We start from the raw sequence: 15703 nt of genomic DNA, 5'->3' as shown, positions 1-15703 counted from the left end.
TCTCCGATCGAATGAACATGCTCCGAAGTTTCTACGACCACGAGGGTGAAGTTGGAGACGAGGGATTGGCAGCCCCCTCCTATACGAAATAAGTTCTGATTATTTTGGGGCTCAATGTTACTCTTTACTTTCGTAATAATGGCGCAAAGCAGAAATATTCTCAGAAATCGAGAAGAATTGGATATCTATTTCTACCTCCTTCCCCTGTCCCTTCCATAGAACTAAGACTGTATTTACCTAAAGGCTCAATGAGAGTTAGCATGTTTTGCATGAAAATGCACCTTTTGAGGCATCTGCCCCCTCCCTTACAGCAAAACAATCAGAGAACACTACTACAGAGTTGTAAAGCTATCATCTACAAATGTATTTGGTGTATTTTTTACCAAAGAAAGATCATGGATATGTGATCACTTTCCAGATATAAAAAAGCGTCAGACATCACAAACAGTTCTTGAGCAGGGATCTGGTTGATTTTCCAATCACGTTTGATTTTAAAAAAAAAAGGAATAAAACTATTAATTGAACCATTAATTTTTAATCAACTTTTGACCACCCTTCCCATGGAAACCTAAATCTTAATAATGGGCAAATTACATAGCTTACAGCCCTTGCCCCGGGGCCTGGAAGGAGGGATTTACAAACCCGAAGCCAGGTTGTTTGACCTTTGGACCATTTTTAGCAAAATGGATATCTCAAAATTTTGATCGGATATGTTTTGGGAAACAACGGCGTGGATGGTGGCTTGTTGCCGTCCAATAACTTTTGGCTCATAAAAAAGCCACTAGAACTTTTAATTTGCAATCAAATAAGCCCCCTCCGAAGTTAATACGACCACCCAATTCATATGAAGTGCCTCTGGGGAAAGAAATAATAATAAATTGAATCCTTATGGCTCTTTACTTAGAACAACGCTATAGCATTGCAGCTGACTTAAACAGGTGAGTTTAAATCAGTTTAACTTTAAATTTCTATTCTAATGATCTTCCGAAATTATCCTGAGGGAATATGGGGGGGATTTTCCAGGAGGAAAACGTCAAGTCCCTTTACTAAGTCGCACATACATCGACGGAAAGTTTAAGAGAGATGTGAAATAAAACTTGAATTTAAATGTCCCATTTTAAATGAAACTCACGACTTTTTTTGTTTCTATTCCTATGTTAGACTAAGTCTTTTTCAGACATAAACGGACAAAAACAGTTAAAAAAAATAAAGTTTTTCTAATGAAAGCAAATAGCCAAGTTGAAACTTAAAACGAACGAAAATTACTGCTTTGCAGTTAATAAAACTCATCTGCAAAACTAGCATAAATAAACTAACTCATGATATTTCCTATATTTGTAGAATTCTGAAAAGCTAGTTGTTCATTGAAAACTGAGCTTGTCTGAGTTTTTTTTCGGACTATTCAAGTTGTGTACTAATCGTTTTCGATATCATGGTGTGGCATAGAGACTACTAATGTCAATATATATATATATAAATGTGTTTGTGCGTGTGTGTGTATTCTTCTATATTATTTTATTTTCTGGAGGCTAGTGAAGGACTTTTCTGCTTCTAACAGAACATTGTGCCTTTTAGGTAGATTTTGCATTTTCAGTAAAGTGCTGGTTTTTCAGAATTTTACAAACAATGGGAACTGTCATGAGTTGTAATAAACTGCGAAGCAATACTTTTTCTTTGTTTCAAGTTTCGGCTTTGCTCTTTACTTCCATCGGATTTTATTTTTTAAATAGTTTCATATATAGAGCTGCGAAAGTATCCGATCCATCTTAGTCATTAGTCCTTTGAATAATTCCTTACAATGCACTGGTCTTTGGATACTAAGCGATGTGAACCACTTATCGATGTCGAGCTTTAGTAATCCATATAATTAAGATGCAAACTCTTGTGGTGTCTGAAGCCCCTCTAGTTTGGACTAAATTGCCTCTACATTTATATATCACGCATTTTTGGAATCAAAATGTCCCTGAAATTGAAAATCTGTTTTTTTTTTGGTTATTTTAGGGTTAATACTATGGTGGCTCCAACACGTTCACTTCCAAGATATGCTATGCCTTTGCTAAACCAGCATTATCTTTGCTTGAAAACTTCCCCAGCCCACAGACCCTAAAATTTTTGGCCATATTCCGAAGGCCATTGTACTTGTTCTTTCATCTAGAGCACATCTTAGATACCAATACAATTATGAAAACTCGATTTATTTTTGGGACACAGTGCGCGGTAGCGATGCTAGGAACTAGGAAACTGGCTCCGTATGCAGTGCAGTACTGGCTATATGCGTCCTGGCTGGACGTATGAAACAAAACAAAATTGCGTTTCTGCCTGTGGTGTTGTAGTACGATCTACGCGTCGGAGCGCGGGCTTGAGGAGGCGCCAAGTTCAGAGCTCTGTACCAAAAGCTTCTCATGGGCAAGATACGAGTTTTCATAACTGTATTGGTATCTAAGCGGTGATCTAGAGATTTTCCGAATTAAGATAAGCCAAAATGTGGAAACCTAACCGGCCAGTGGTAACTCACTCTGAATGACCCAGGTGACCTAGGGATTGTAAGTCAGACTTGAAAAAAGTCCCCCCTTGTTTAGCTTGGAATCGAAAATTGGACCGACCAGGAGCTTCGGAGGGATTTTGATCCTTAAATTGTGCCATGCGAATGAATAAATTTGAAATTGCAATGACCGGAGGATGGGAAAATAGCCTCTGATCATTCTGATGCTGACGCATCTATCGTTCATCCAGAAAAATGGTTCGTTTGCACCTTTAAAACTGTGCAAGAGCTTGATTACATGGTCCTATAGAGCAACGGACTTCCGCTCATGTAAAATTACATACAATCGTATATTGGAACCACATTTGTTTCTTTTTGAAGTTTGAATCTTAAGTGTTTACTTTTGGCTTGCTCTGCGGTTCTAATTAAACGTGCCTTCAAAACTCGGCAAATAGACGAGAGACTTAACCGTGACAAAATCGTTAATGATAACAATAACGTTCCTAACAACAACAATAAATTAAACAGTTCAATACATGATTATAGATAATAACTACCTTACATATCTAATCTCGTTCTTTGACCTTGTGATTTTTTAAAGGCAAATTAGAGAATATAATATTTGGTAAAATTTGCAAGAAATTTAACGTGCAAAGTTGTGATTTATGAATGAATGGCTAACAGAATTAGCCATTTGATTTTTGAAATTGTTTCCATTATATGTGGATGTGTGTTTGGCCCTTATAGAGAGGAAGGACGAGTCAATTGTAGGTAAACACAGGTTCAATCTTTACGGAGGGTGTGCATTTATATGTAACAGCTTTCCAAGAAGGCCCTCTGGAACAAGATAGGAGGAAAATCACTCATCTGTCCCCACCCTTCGGTGAAAGGATGTTGATTGATGCAGGACAGAACCGCTATTATTCTAACTTTCTTGTTCTTGTTATGCTGTCATTGTTAAGGAAAAATATTATGTATACTTCTGTTGTAGACCATGAATATGTTTTGCTGTCTGTACTTCCTGGTACTTGTAGCAAACCATTATGTTGATATAATATCGCTACGAAAAACTAGATCTACGTTGCATGGGCAATGTGAGGTGTTGTGGCTACCTTTGTTCGGCTTCGCCGAGTAAAGTGTTGCGAGAGCAACATTTGGGTTTTGTTTCCTCGCTTTGATTAAACGTGAAGTTTTTAATCTGCAAGGATCTTAAAATAAATACTAAGTACACCAACTCGCAAAAGTTGCAAATACCTCATTACAACTAGCAAAAGTTGCAAACCCCTCATCGCTGAAGATGATTGTAGCCTAACAGTCGATTATTACTTACAAGTCCCCTACATGTCTTACCACTGGAACCAAATTGGTTTTACCATCAAATACACTGGAAAAAAATAATAGGTACACCAACTAGCAAAAGATGCGAACCCCTCGTTGCCGAAGATAATTATGAGCTAACAGCTGACTGTTGCTTAAACTCCCCTATATGGCTCACAATTGGTTTCGGCCTATTTTCGGTTTCAGTATGTACCTTAGTACTGAAGTCGTCAACCCCTTTAAACTTTGAAACTGGTATATCTCATGAAGGAATTTTTCTACCAAAAAATGGATGACATTTATTTTGATCAGCTCATCAAGAGCTATCGACTGCCGTCGAAAAAAAACTATCTGTCTTAGTTCAAAAGTTGACTTTTTTGCCGTAGGCCAAGTTTCCAACGTCATCACTTAGAAAGGAGCAAAGGTAAACTCTAATTAGTTTAGCAATGAGAGAACTTTTAAAGTTTATGAGGCATATCTGATACCATTTCTCTACCGCAATTGCAAGTGCAAAAAACCGAATGATAAACTCAGCTGAAATCATGAACAGAAATGGGTAGAAAAAACAATAGATTTTCGGCCCAGGCGGGAGTTCTACGAAGCTTTCCAAAATGCAAAGTCATATTCATCAATCCGGCCTAAGGTCCACACTTTCTGTAAAAACCGCAGACTTTAGACCCTTACCACTTTCTAGGAATAAGCTGAAATCGGGGTGCTAGAAAAAAACAAAACAAAAACAAACACGACAACACCAAAGTGTTGCTCTCGCAACACAATTACACTTATAAAAATAACTGTTGGAGGGGTGGGGTTAAAATACCGCGAATGAACTGTTGAGTTATATTTTTCAAGGGGATATTCGCTCTTATGATAAATGTTTTCTTCGGTGAGAATGTTTAAAACCATGATTGATACTGTTACCTCCCCCCTCTAATCCATCTTACAGTTTTTGTGAATTTGGAAGAATTTCTTTCGTCAGCCATATATATCTGCTAGTATAATCATTTTTACCTTGGTAGTAATTGCTATTTAATTCAATTAGATTCGTTCTGTCTTTTTAAAATCTCAATGCTATAAAAAAGACGTTTAACTTCAACTACCTTCATTCGATGTACTAGAATAGATTTTAATGTATATTTAGTAAGACAAGTTCTTCTGTTATTATATATAATTGAAGCAATTTGTGACATGTGTTGGGTATGGTCATTTGAATTCCGGTTTTCAAAATATAAATTTATCTGGCATTGTTCATTTAATTTTGGGAATGGTCACATTTGAGGAGTTATCGTAAATGGTCGCAAATCAGGAGTTGTTATCTCTTGTTTACAACCACCCTCCTTTTGTTTTTACGCAGTTGAAAGTGATGCGTAATTATTGGATAATTTTGTTGTTACAGGGCTTGGAGGATAGATGAATGTTGGCTTGCAAAAGGAGAATTTATGATATATTTGATTTATTAAACTTGAGTCGTATGTATTATGGATTGGTTCAAAAGCCAAACCGATTATGTCTATAAAACAAAACGGTACTTGTGTCGCATAGCCACCACACTCAAGTTCTATCGAGAAGTGAAGTTTGGTTAATGTTAATGAAATAAAACAAAATGTGATGAAAATATAATACTTTATCAACAAAATCATGAAAACTACAACAAAGTATTATGGAAGGGGGGCGCCCAGACCCTACTATACGAAATACGTAACCTAACCTAACCAAGCTACCAACTAAATATTTAATTAAAATATAGCCACAATGTAGTTTCCCACCGAGCCGAAGCTAATATTTCCTGACATAAAGGCCATGAAATCCGGTCATTGTCTAATATTCGCGATGCAAGATCTGGCTATAAGATAAAAGTACCAACAAAACCCTTGGAAAAGTAGCAAAGATGAATTGCGAAAGTGATCATATCATTATTCTTTGATGAGTGGGGAGGGGCCTTACAAGAATAGAGAAATTTGCTGAGACAGGGCAAAACTGAAAAAAACAAACAATTTGTTGACCCTTTTTGAGAAACTTCATCTTTTTTGCCGATATTTCGCCAAAAGCCCTTATTTCGATGCACTTGGTCTAATGAACCTAAGGTACTTCATAAGTTTTATGTAATCGATGTGTTTCACATTGTGCCAAGATGGAATCTGTTGCGGCAGAATTGAAGACCTGGAGCTGGCACATACGCAGTGATTTTGATCTTATTGGGGGGGTCTCTTTATGGAGGGATCTTTCGCAATTCGGAAAAGTATCCACAAAAAAATGAATGAATTTTGCAGGTAGTGTAGTAAATTGTAAAAACAATCCCCAAAATCTCTAGGTCTCGATGGTCGTAACCCCGTGTACACGCCTGGTTTGGGATCTGGTAAATCTCATTTTATAGCAAATGTCATTCTTTGTTGATATAGGACCTATAGCGCTATTAATAAAAATTATTTTATATTAGGTTGGTTTTTTCTTTGCTACTTTCAACTAGTTTAATTTGAGTTGGTCTAAACCCTAATAACACCAGTCTGGGTGTCTTTTTTTTTGCAGAATATAGAAGAGGAAAACAAATTATCCCTGCAGATTTTGTGGAATGGTTTAGCTTTAAGCTATGTTTTTTTTTCATATTAAAGTTTTTTATGAATATATCCATAGGTATTTGAAGAGTAAAAAAAGGAAGAAAGAATGAAGTAAAGTAAGGTTTTTTTTCACGTTTTGAACAACATATTCATTATGGGGATTTATTAAACCTCAACCCACAAGTCATGTATCTTATAATAATGTATCCTTTGCGGGTGTACAAATCAAGAAGGAATAGAGATGCGGCAGCCACCATTACTCAAGGAATTTTGTCGTTCATGTTTAAGGGCTCAAACGATCTTTATAACATCTATTGATCCTCCTTAAGGAGGCCCTAGATGGTCAATCATTTTGATCAAAAGCTTCCGCCAATCGATTGGCTCAAGCAGGATTGACCGTCTAGGAACCTGTTTGACGCTTGAGTCAAGCGTTGGTGGTGATTGATAGAAACTTTGAATGACTCAATCATTTTGATCAAAAGTAGTGTGTTAGATTAGCTTTGGTCGATATCGAAGGGTTGATTGAAGGTTCGATTTAAGGTTGATTGAAGCACATGTCAATCGATTGATGGAAGTATTTGATCAAAATGATTGACCATCCACGGCCTCCTTTAGGCCTTTACGCAAGGTTCCACAATGTTGCAAACCAACAAACAGTTTAAATGTTCGCCCGTTGAAAGAATCCTGAAATTTCAGACTGTATTTCTAAAATTTCTGCATTTTCCTCAGGCATCAGGCGAGAGGTTCTAATGAGCCGTTAAACTAGAAGCGACTCTGAAAATTCAATAAATTAAAATTCTCAGAAACAGCCTATTCTATCTTTAAAGATACGATGCAGTTCTTATTGTACCATCTATTTCGTAAGACAGGATAAACTGTACTATTTCTTTCAAGAAGAAACAAAAAAGAATATTAGTGAAACTCTCTTTTTAAAGGATTAATTTTTTTTTTATCTGGAGAAGTCGTACAGGGAGAGTGTCCAGGAGAAGCGTTTTACCCTGGGCCTGGCCATGACTAAAGATGGTCTATATATGTATATGTATGTTATACTGTCGAAATCTAGTTAATGTCGACATTCACCGGTGAATCTCTGAAATTCCTTTTTCCCTGCTTGAGTTCAATCAGCTTTGCCAGTCTTATGCAAGGTTGGATGGTAATAGTTAAAATTAGGTTAGGTTATATAGCTCATAAATGGGAAAAATAATTTCTTAGAACACACTGGTTTTCCATTTAAGAAAAATTAAGCAAGAGAAAAGGGTTTTAAATTCAATAAAATAGTGAACAAAAAATAAACAAATTTTAATTTTTTTAAAATTAAAGTGTAGTTTTGATTTTATTTTTTGTTCACTGCTTTATTGAAGTTAAAACCCGTTTTCTCTTGCTTAATTTCTCATAAATGGGCGAGAAACCTAATCTAACCTAACCTGTCACCATCAAACCTTGCATAAAACTGACAAAGCTGACTAAATCCAAGAAAAAAAAGAAGGAATTTCGGACATTCACCGGTGAATGTGGACAGTCTCCAATTTCGGACATTCACAGTAACATTCAAGAAGGTCATGCAAAGAAGGCTACAAAATTGTGTATTGTAAAAAAATATTAATTGATTCAAAACAAGGGAGCCACAGCACTGCCGAGCTCTCCGTATCTCACACTGTTTTGTACCTGCACACATTGTTGTTTGGGTCAAACTTTTTTTTCTCCCATTAATCGTTTCTGGGTCATTCTGAAACTCTGCGAAAAAAAATAAAGTTGATTTTATGTCCGAAAACCAAAGTTAATCGGACTTATTCTGCTTCTTTGTTGCCAGACCCACCCTCCCCCTTTTTGTATTTGTTTCTTCTATGTGTACGTGTTTTTCAATTTAAATCCCTTTAGGCCTTTTGAAAATAGTTATCTCTAAATTGCTTGAATTTGCTTTTCAAGAAATTATACGAGTTGTGCGCCAGTTTAGTGATGTATATGACCATATATGTGGAAACTTGTAATTCTTTTCGTTTTGCTAAAAATAGTGGATATCGAGTTAATTCTTTGACACATGGAGCCAAGTTTTTCAATTGCATGGATCAAACGGACCAAAGGAAAAGGTCATATCATTTTTGTTTGTTTCTTTTTTCACAAAAATTTTCTTTTTGTTGATTTTCGATGGGACTTTTGGATAAAATATGTCAAGCATTAGTTTTCCTGTGTGTTGTTTATTCAGACTGGGTTCATAGAATATCTTGTTTAAAAAAAAGAAAAAAAAAGAGAGATAAAATATTTGTTTATTCGCGTATATAATTGGAGATTTTACTCAACTTCTGGTCCCACCTCTAAGTTCCATGACTTTAGATGCTGAATTATCTGTCCATGTGAAATAGGCTATTTTAGATTTTTATTGATAAAATTCACTCTCCCTTCATAGTGAGCCTTTAAATGTTCAAATGACTCCCTCATACAGCCCATATGCTGGACCATGTAGACTTGGATCACTGCACTACTTACTGATTTGACGACCTTATCAGCCCATGCATGGTTTCACAATTGCAATGTTTTTATGGCACTTGGTATTTACCAAGTGACATATAACGATCGCAATTTCTGTGGGTCTGTCTGTCGGTCCCAGTTTTGCTAGTTTAGGCACTTCCAGATAAGCTAGGACGAAGAAATTTGGCAGGCGTATCAGGGACCAGACCAAATTATCGTTTCCCCGATTCGACCATCGGGTGGGGGGAGTGGGGGGATGGTTAATTTGGAAATATTAGAAAAAATGAGGCATTTTTAACTTGCGAAAGGGTGATCGGATCTTAATGAAATTTAATATTTAGAAGGATATCGTGTTTCAGAGCTCTGATTTTAAATCCCGACAGTAGGCTAGGCTATATGATGACCTCGGGGGAGTTGTAGAGGAAACTTAAAATCTTGGAAAACGCTTAGAGTGGAGGGATCGGGATGAAACGTGATGGAAAAAACAAGCACAAGTCCTAGATACGTGATTGACATAACTGGAACCGATCCACTCTCTTTGGGGGAGTTTAGGGGGAGCGTTAATTCTGAAAAATTAGAAAAAATGAAGTATTTTTAATATTAATGGAATCTCATATTTAGAAGGAGCTTGTAACTCATATCTTTTATTTTAAATCCCGACCGAATCCAGTGTCATTGGGGAAAGTTGGGGGGACCGTAAATCTTGGAAAACGCACAGAGTGGAGAAATCAGGATGAAACTTGGTGGGAAAAATAAGCATCATTTCAAGATACGGGACTGACATAACCGAAGTGGATCTGCTTTCTTTGGGGGAGTTGGGGGTAGGGTAATTCGGAAAAATTAGAAAAAATGAGGTATTTGTAACTTTAGAACGGGTGATCAGATCTTAGTAAAATTTAATATTTAGAAGGATCTTATGCTTCATAGCTCTTGAATTGAAATCCCAACCAGATCCGGTGACATTGGGGGAATTGGAGGGGAAAAACGGAAATCTTGGAAAACGTGAAAATTATGGTACCTTTATCTTTCGAATGGATGATCGGATCTTAATGAAACTTAATATAAAGAAATAACTTATATCTAAGATGCTCCATTTTCAATTCGAATCGGATCCGGGGACATAGGGGTTTGGGGGGCATAAACAGAAATCTTGGAAACCAAAAATCTTGGAAAACGCTTAGAGTGGAGAGATCGAGATGAAACTTGATGGGAAGAATAAGCACAAATTTGAGATACGTTATTGACATAATGGGAACGGATCCGCTCTCTTTGGGGGAGGTGGGGGATTTCCAGTGCTTTGGCAAGTTCAGTGCTTCTGGACGTGCTAGGATGATGAAAATTGGTAGGCATGTCAGGGACCTGTACAAATTGAATTTATAACAGTCATTTCCCCGATTCGACCATGTGGGGGGGGGGGGCTAGAGGGAGAGGAAAAATTGAAAAAATGAGGTATTTTTAACTTACCGACGGGTGATCGGATCTTAATGAAATTTGTTATTTAGCAGGACCTCATGTCTCAGAGCGCTTTTTTATCCCGACCTTATTCGGTGATATTGGGGGAGTTTGAGGGGGAAATGGAAAATCTTGGAAAACGCTTAGAGTAGATATCGGGACGAAACTTGGTGGGAAGAATAAGAACAAGTCATAGATACGTGATTGACATAACCGGACTGAATCTGCTCTCTTTGGAGGATTGGGGGGGGGGGTTAATTTGGAAAAATTAGAAAAATTGAAGTATTTTTGGTTTAACAACGGGTGACTGGATCTTAATGAAATTTGATATTTAGAAGGAATCCATGTCTCAGAGCTCTTATTTTAAATCCCGACCAGATCTGGTGACATTGGGGGGAGTTAGAGGGGGAAGCTTGTGATTGTTGAAAACGCTCAGAGTGGAGAGATAATGATGAAACTTGGTGGGTAGGATAAGCAAATGTCGTAGATACGTGATTGACGTAACCGGACTGGATCCGCTCTCTTTGGGGGAGTTAGGGGGGTCCAGTGTTGTAGCGAGTTCGGTGCCTCTGGGCGCACTAGGACGATGAAAATTGGTAGGCGTGTCAGGGACCTGCACAAATTGACTTGATTAAGTCATTTCCCCCGAATCTGGGGAGGCTGAAGGGAGAGGGAAAATTAAAAAAATAGGTGTTTCTAACTTACGAGTGAGAGATCGGATCTTAATGAATTTTTATATTTAGAAGGACTTCTTGTCTCACAGATCTTAGTTTAAATCCTGACCGGCATTAAACCTCTGATTTTCCTTTGAAATCAATCTATTGATTCTTAGAATTTTGCTAGAGCTCATGCCATATGAGCTCGTGGCTCTTCCGACCTCGTCACAAGTGCCATATGAGCTTTCAGCTCTTGTTTTCGTTTGGAAGAATCAGATTTTTGAGGAAGAATCCGCTTTAACTGTTCTCTGGATTGGAAAGGTTTTGCTCAGATGTCGTTTACAGCCGATCTGAGCAAGTGATCAAACACGGTCAACAAAGTCGCGCAGACAGAGGGTCTACCGACGCTTTTAACTTATATCGACAAATTATGGAAAAATCAATAAGAGGGGAAACTCAAACCTTTTAACAAGGAATTAGTAGAAAAACAGAAATATTACGTCAAGCTTAATTTGAATATATCAGCATTTGGGTTTTAATTGAAGGTTCAGGTTTCTTTCGATCCAACCTTAAAGTTTATGTAAGAAATTGGTTGCTCATGTTTTTTAAACTTTCCTTTTGATTATGTCCTGAAGAACGTGCCCTTTTTAACTTTGATGTAATGTAAAGAAAAAGTAAAAAAGAACATAAAATACAAATAGTATTTTATTTAGATTTTTACATTCAACTTAGTGACTTTCCTGAGTACCACGCTTGGTGACGCCGTTCTTTTTCCAGAGACGAACTTGTTTTCTTTCTTATCAGTTTCCCATACTATTTGATTTTCTTTAGGTTCTACCTCCTCCCCCAAGAAAGCTCTGCAGCCAAATTACTTGGAGATGGATTAAAGTAGACCACTTAATTTAGAAAGTCGCTAAATTTTTGCTATTACACGAAGAATGGGATTTGAAAGTAAATTTTGAAGTAGTAAGAAAAGCTAGAGGTTAATATTATGTCTGGCCTTAGTGCAATAAATAACGTTACAGATAAGGTCAAAATCTAACATGTTTATTCTTCATGTCAGAAAATAATTCTGTGATAAATTTATTGTTATGTTTTTTTATGTTAATTGAATTGAATTATTCTCAATTATATCACTCCCAATTTGCAAAGGAGAGAGTGAAAACAATTTATTTGGCAGTTTAATGCCAAACAATATGGAGAATACCGAAACATGTCAATCCTAGTGGTACCATTATTTTGAAGTTTAGGGCTATAAAAAGTATCTGGGCCTCATAAATAATTTAATTGACATGAAACAAATTAGAAACTTGCCGGATGATCTAACATCTTCGGAAGTACTGCTTCTCATATTTGTATCACTGTCAAACAGGATTTGCTTGCCAAATACATCAAATATGAGGATCTGGCATTGATAAACGGAGATAATATGGGATTTGGCTGGTCCTATGCTATAGCTCACTGATAGATTTTTTTTTTTTGCATTGCTCCAAAATACGCTCAGGTTTTTGGATTAAACACGAGAGTTACTTTTTTTTGCGGGAATCATTTTTATTCAAGGATGATTAAAAATGGACAGAAAGTATGTAACTATATAATGTGGCTTCGTTTTGGTGTAGAATTTGTCTAATTTGTGATCCATCATGCCGTGGTAGTTTTAGACAACAGAAGATATTCACTCGCATTTAAGAATGTTGTCTGTAGGAGGTTGACAAAAATTGTCTCGACGCTTTCTTTATATATAAGGTACCGGCAGTTTATTTCCTCTCCTCGTAAAGAAAATAAAAGTACGTGCCCTACATTTATAAGATTCTAAAAAAAATTATTATCAGAATGTTTAATTTTTGTGCATGCAAAGGTCGTTACAGTGATGTAAATTCCTGAATATTTACAGGGGGGGGGGGGTAAATTATTTTTCAAATCTTGGCGGTAAATTTTTTATTTTTTTCGGTAAAAATACAGAAGAAAAGTAATTTCTCAATGAAAAAAAATATAGGGGGGCTTGCCCTAACCCGCCCCTCATTGACATCACTGTATCGTTGGTCTTTTGCGGGAAACATTTTGTGGTCCCTTAGTCATGGTCTTCCTTCTGGGTAATCCCCATGTTGCAAATCCACCACACCCCGACATCATTAATCTGTTCTTCTCTTAAGTTAGAATAAGTCAATCTTTATTTATCAAAACGCATTGTCACTGGATTCAAGCATGGGTGCAAAATCCAAAATCAGTTGGACAATTTTGGCTTGATTTTAAATATAACTTTTGTTTTAATGGAAAATAGAGACAAACAATGCTTCGGTTTCTTATACACAAATACACTCGTATAGTAGGGTAAGCTATTAAAATTATTCTTTAAATTCAAAAGTTCTCTAGCTAGCTAAAAACAGAAATTACTGTTTCATTAGCATATGTTTTATAAGATTACATTAGGATATTTTCTATTTCAAATAAATTAATTTGGACTATTTTCTTCTCCTAAACCAAGAGAATGCGGAAAATAATTTGTTTTCATAGTTTCCATTCTATCGTAAAGGTTTTTAGGCGTGATACTTATTTTAAATTTCTTGTAGGCCTATTTATAAAAAAAAAATGTGATTAGGCTACAACATTTAATGTTTGGCATGAATAACTTTTTTTTTATTTTAACTAAGGAATAATAACAACCTACGAAAATGACTATTCTGAACTGATATTTCAAGTACAGCTGGAAGTTTTTTAAGAAAAGTTGAATTTATTGATTTTTTTTTCTATGCCCTTATTATATCCGTGATCGGAGTTGCGATAATACAACTCTTTTTTCTTTTAGTTCGTGACATTTTTTGTGATAGATTTTGAGGTAGTTTATTCCCCCCTTTCAATTTTAATGAAGGAAAGATTACGACCGATTACTTTCTTTCAGGTCTTTCAATGTTTGACAAGCTCTCTTTTTGAACCTCAGGAACAATTTGAAAGTGACTTCAGTGTTCGTTTAGTGTCTGGATTGAATAGTAGAACGCAAGCTGTGCTTAAACTGTGAATAAAATGGCCTCTGATGGGAGGATACGGGGTTTTAGCCCCATTTTAGATTTTCAGTATTGGCTGTTAGTAAAAGAGAAAGAAAATAATTGGTTAAGAAGTGTGATTAAACAAAAGGACGAAGAGATACTACAGCTTAAATCTCAATTGGATAAGTTTCAAAGTATAATTCCGTATGGGATGTCTCATATTACAAAAGGAGGGAGAAAGTATCGAGCCCAGGGTATATCAGCTGAGCCCCAAACTCTCAAATCGTTGCATGATTTCAACTCCAGTAAGGAGTTTCACGAATACCCTAAAAGCGACAGGTATGCTATTTTGCTTATCTTAAAAGAAACTTGTGGTACAACTACAATCCTCTTAGTCTATTGATTCGTTTCATATTGAATCCAATTAAATGCTTTCCAACTAAGAGATTAGTCCACCAAAGAGGATTTTGTGAAAATGAGGAGAAAAAACTATGCCAAATCTGTATCTACTTGCAGGTAAAGGGATACGGGAAACTTCACCTAACATAGGGTTTAAGGACCCTTCTGGAAATTTTGAGACTCTACAAAACAACGTTAATTATTTTTTTTACCACCTTCAATAAGACTTCGGGGATTGAAGGGGGTGGGAATTTCGAAAAGACTGTCCCACAGGACCCTATCCACAATAAGTTAGGAAATATAACCCGAAGTGTAATTCAGTGTATTTTTCCCCGGTGTAATTACCCATGAAAAAGACCTATACCCCCTTCTCTCAGTGCTGATGTCTGTGTCCAGTTTGCAGCTATTCCCTCAAGAATGTGAAGGAAGCTATATAAAGGGCTCCGTAAACTCATCTGACACGACTCCAATAAATCCGTAATAAAGGTCATGTAGAAGGGTATACCAGTATCAAAGACGACGTACTATCTTTAAAGGAAAAGTTTCGTGAGGCTTAATTGACTGTCTTGTATCTACCCAAATCTTTTTGAGGAGTTTTCTCTCATTGCACCAAAGTTTGTTTAGGTGACAAAACGATCATATAGACTTGCTCTGATTACTAGAAGGAGGAAACCCCTCTGAAAACAATTTTGTTTGGTGCTCAAATCCGCTTGAAGTTTTTTCTTGATGAGGCTGTTGTACTAAGGCCATCTTGATTCCTGTAGGCAAAGGTACAATATATCTTAAAACCTAGTTACTAAACTATGTAAAGGATCAATGCGCGTAGTAACTGCTTTCGGTGTACCTGCGCAGTGAGATAGGTAAAAAAAAAAAACAAGTCAGATATTTATTCAGATGTGTCTATGCCTGTTTGTTTACGATTGATTTCAGTGATCATTTCTACAGAGAAGCACCAGGAAAAAAAAAACAAAAAAAAACGATGATATGAATTAGCAATCTTAACTAAAAAAGGTAATCTTGATGGCACTGACAAGGCCAGCTTAGTTTAGTTAAGTCCCCTTGAAGCAAATCAATAAAATTATAAATAGGAACAATAATTTTTAATAGTTCATCTATTACTACTTAAAATAGTGGATGCACTGAAGATATACAATATAGAAAAGCTGAAGACCGGTGTATTTTTACAGTTGAAAAAAGTTCGGAAGAAAAGGAAGATAAGTTTGCGAATTATGATTAGAATACTGGAAGTTACGGTCATGAAAATGATCGGTTATGGTTTTGAAACGTGAGTACTTTGAAAGGAAGAGGAAGGTTCGTTAAATGTTTTCCAAAGGAATTATCCAAGGATAATTGTAGGTACCCTCTGACTGACCTTATGTCAGATAGTAAGTT

The 15703-nt window shown here is 36.4% G+C and overlaps 1 long non-coding RNA gene across 1 annotated transcript in view; it reads left to right on the top strand.

Moving 5' to 3' along the window:
- LOC136036262 (uncharacterized) overlaps positions 1–15236 on the top strand; it is a 41552-nt gene extending 26316 nt beyond the window's left edge. Inside the window, exon 2 of the long non-coding RNA XR_010619681.1 lies at positions 13828–15236. This is a non-coding gene — a long non-coding RNA (uncharacterized LOC136036262). The remainder of the gene's footprint in view (positions 1–13827) is intronic.
- The last annotated feature ends 467 nt before the right edge of the window (positions 15237–15703 follow it).

Source organism: Artemia franciscana, chromosome 15 (genome assembly GCF_032884065.1).
Source record: "Artemia franciscana chromosome 15, ASM3288406v1, whole genome shotgun sequence".
Classification (NCBI taxonomy): Eukaryota; Metazoa; Arthropoda; class Branchiopoda; order Anostraca; family Artemiidae; genus Artemia; species Artemia franciscana.
This window is presented reverse-complemented; position numbering and strand designations above follow the sequence as displayed.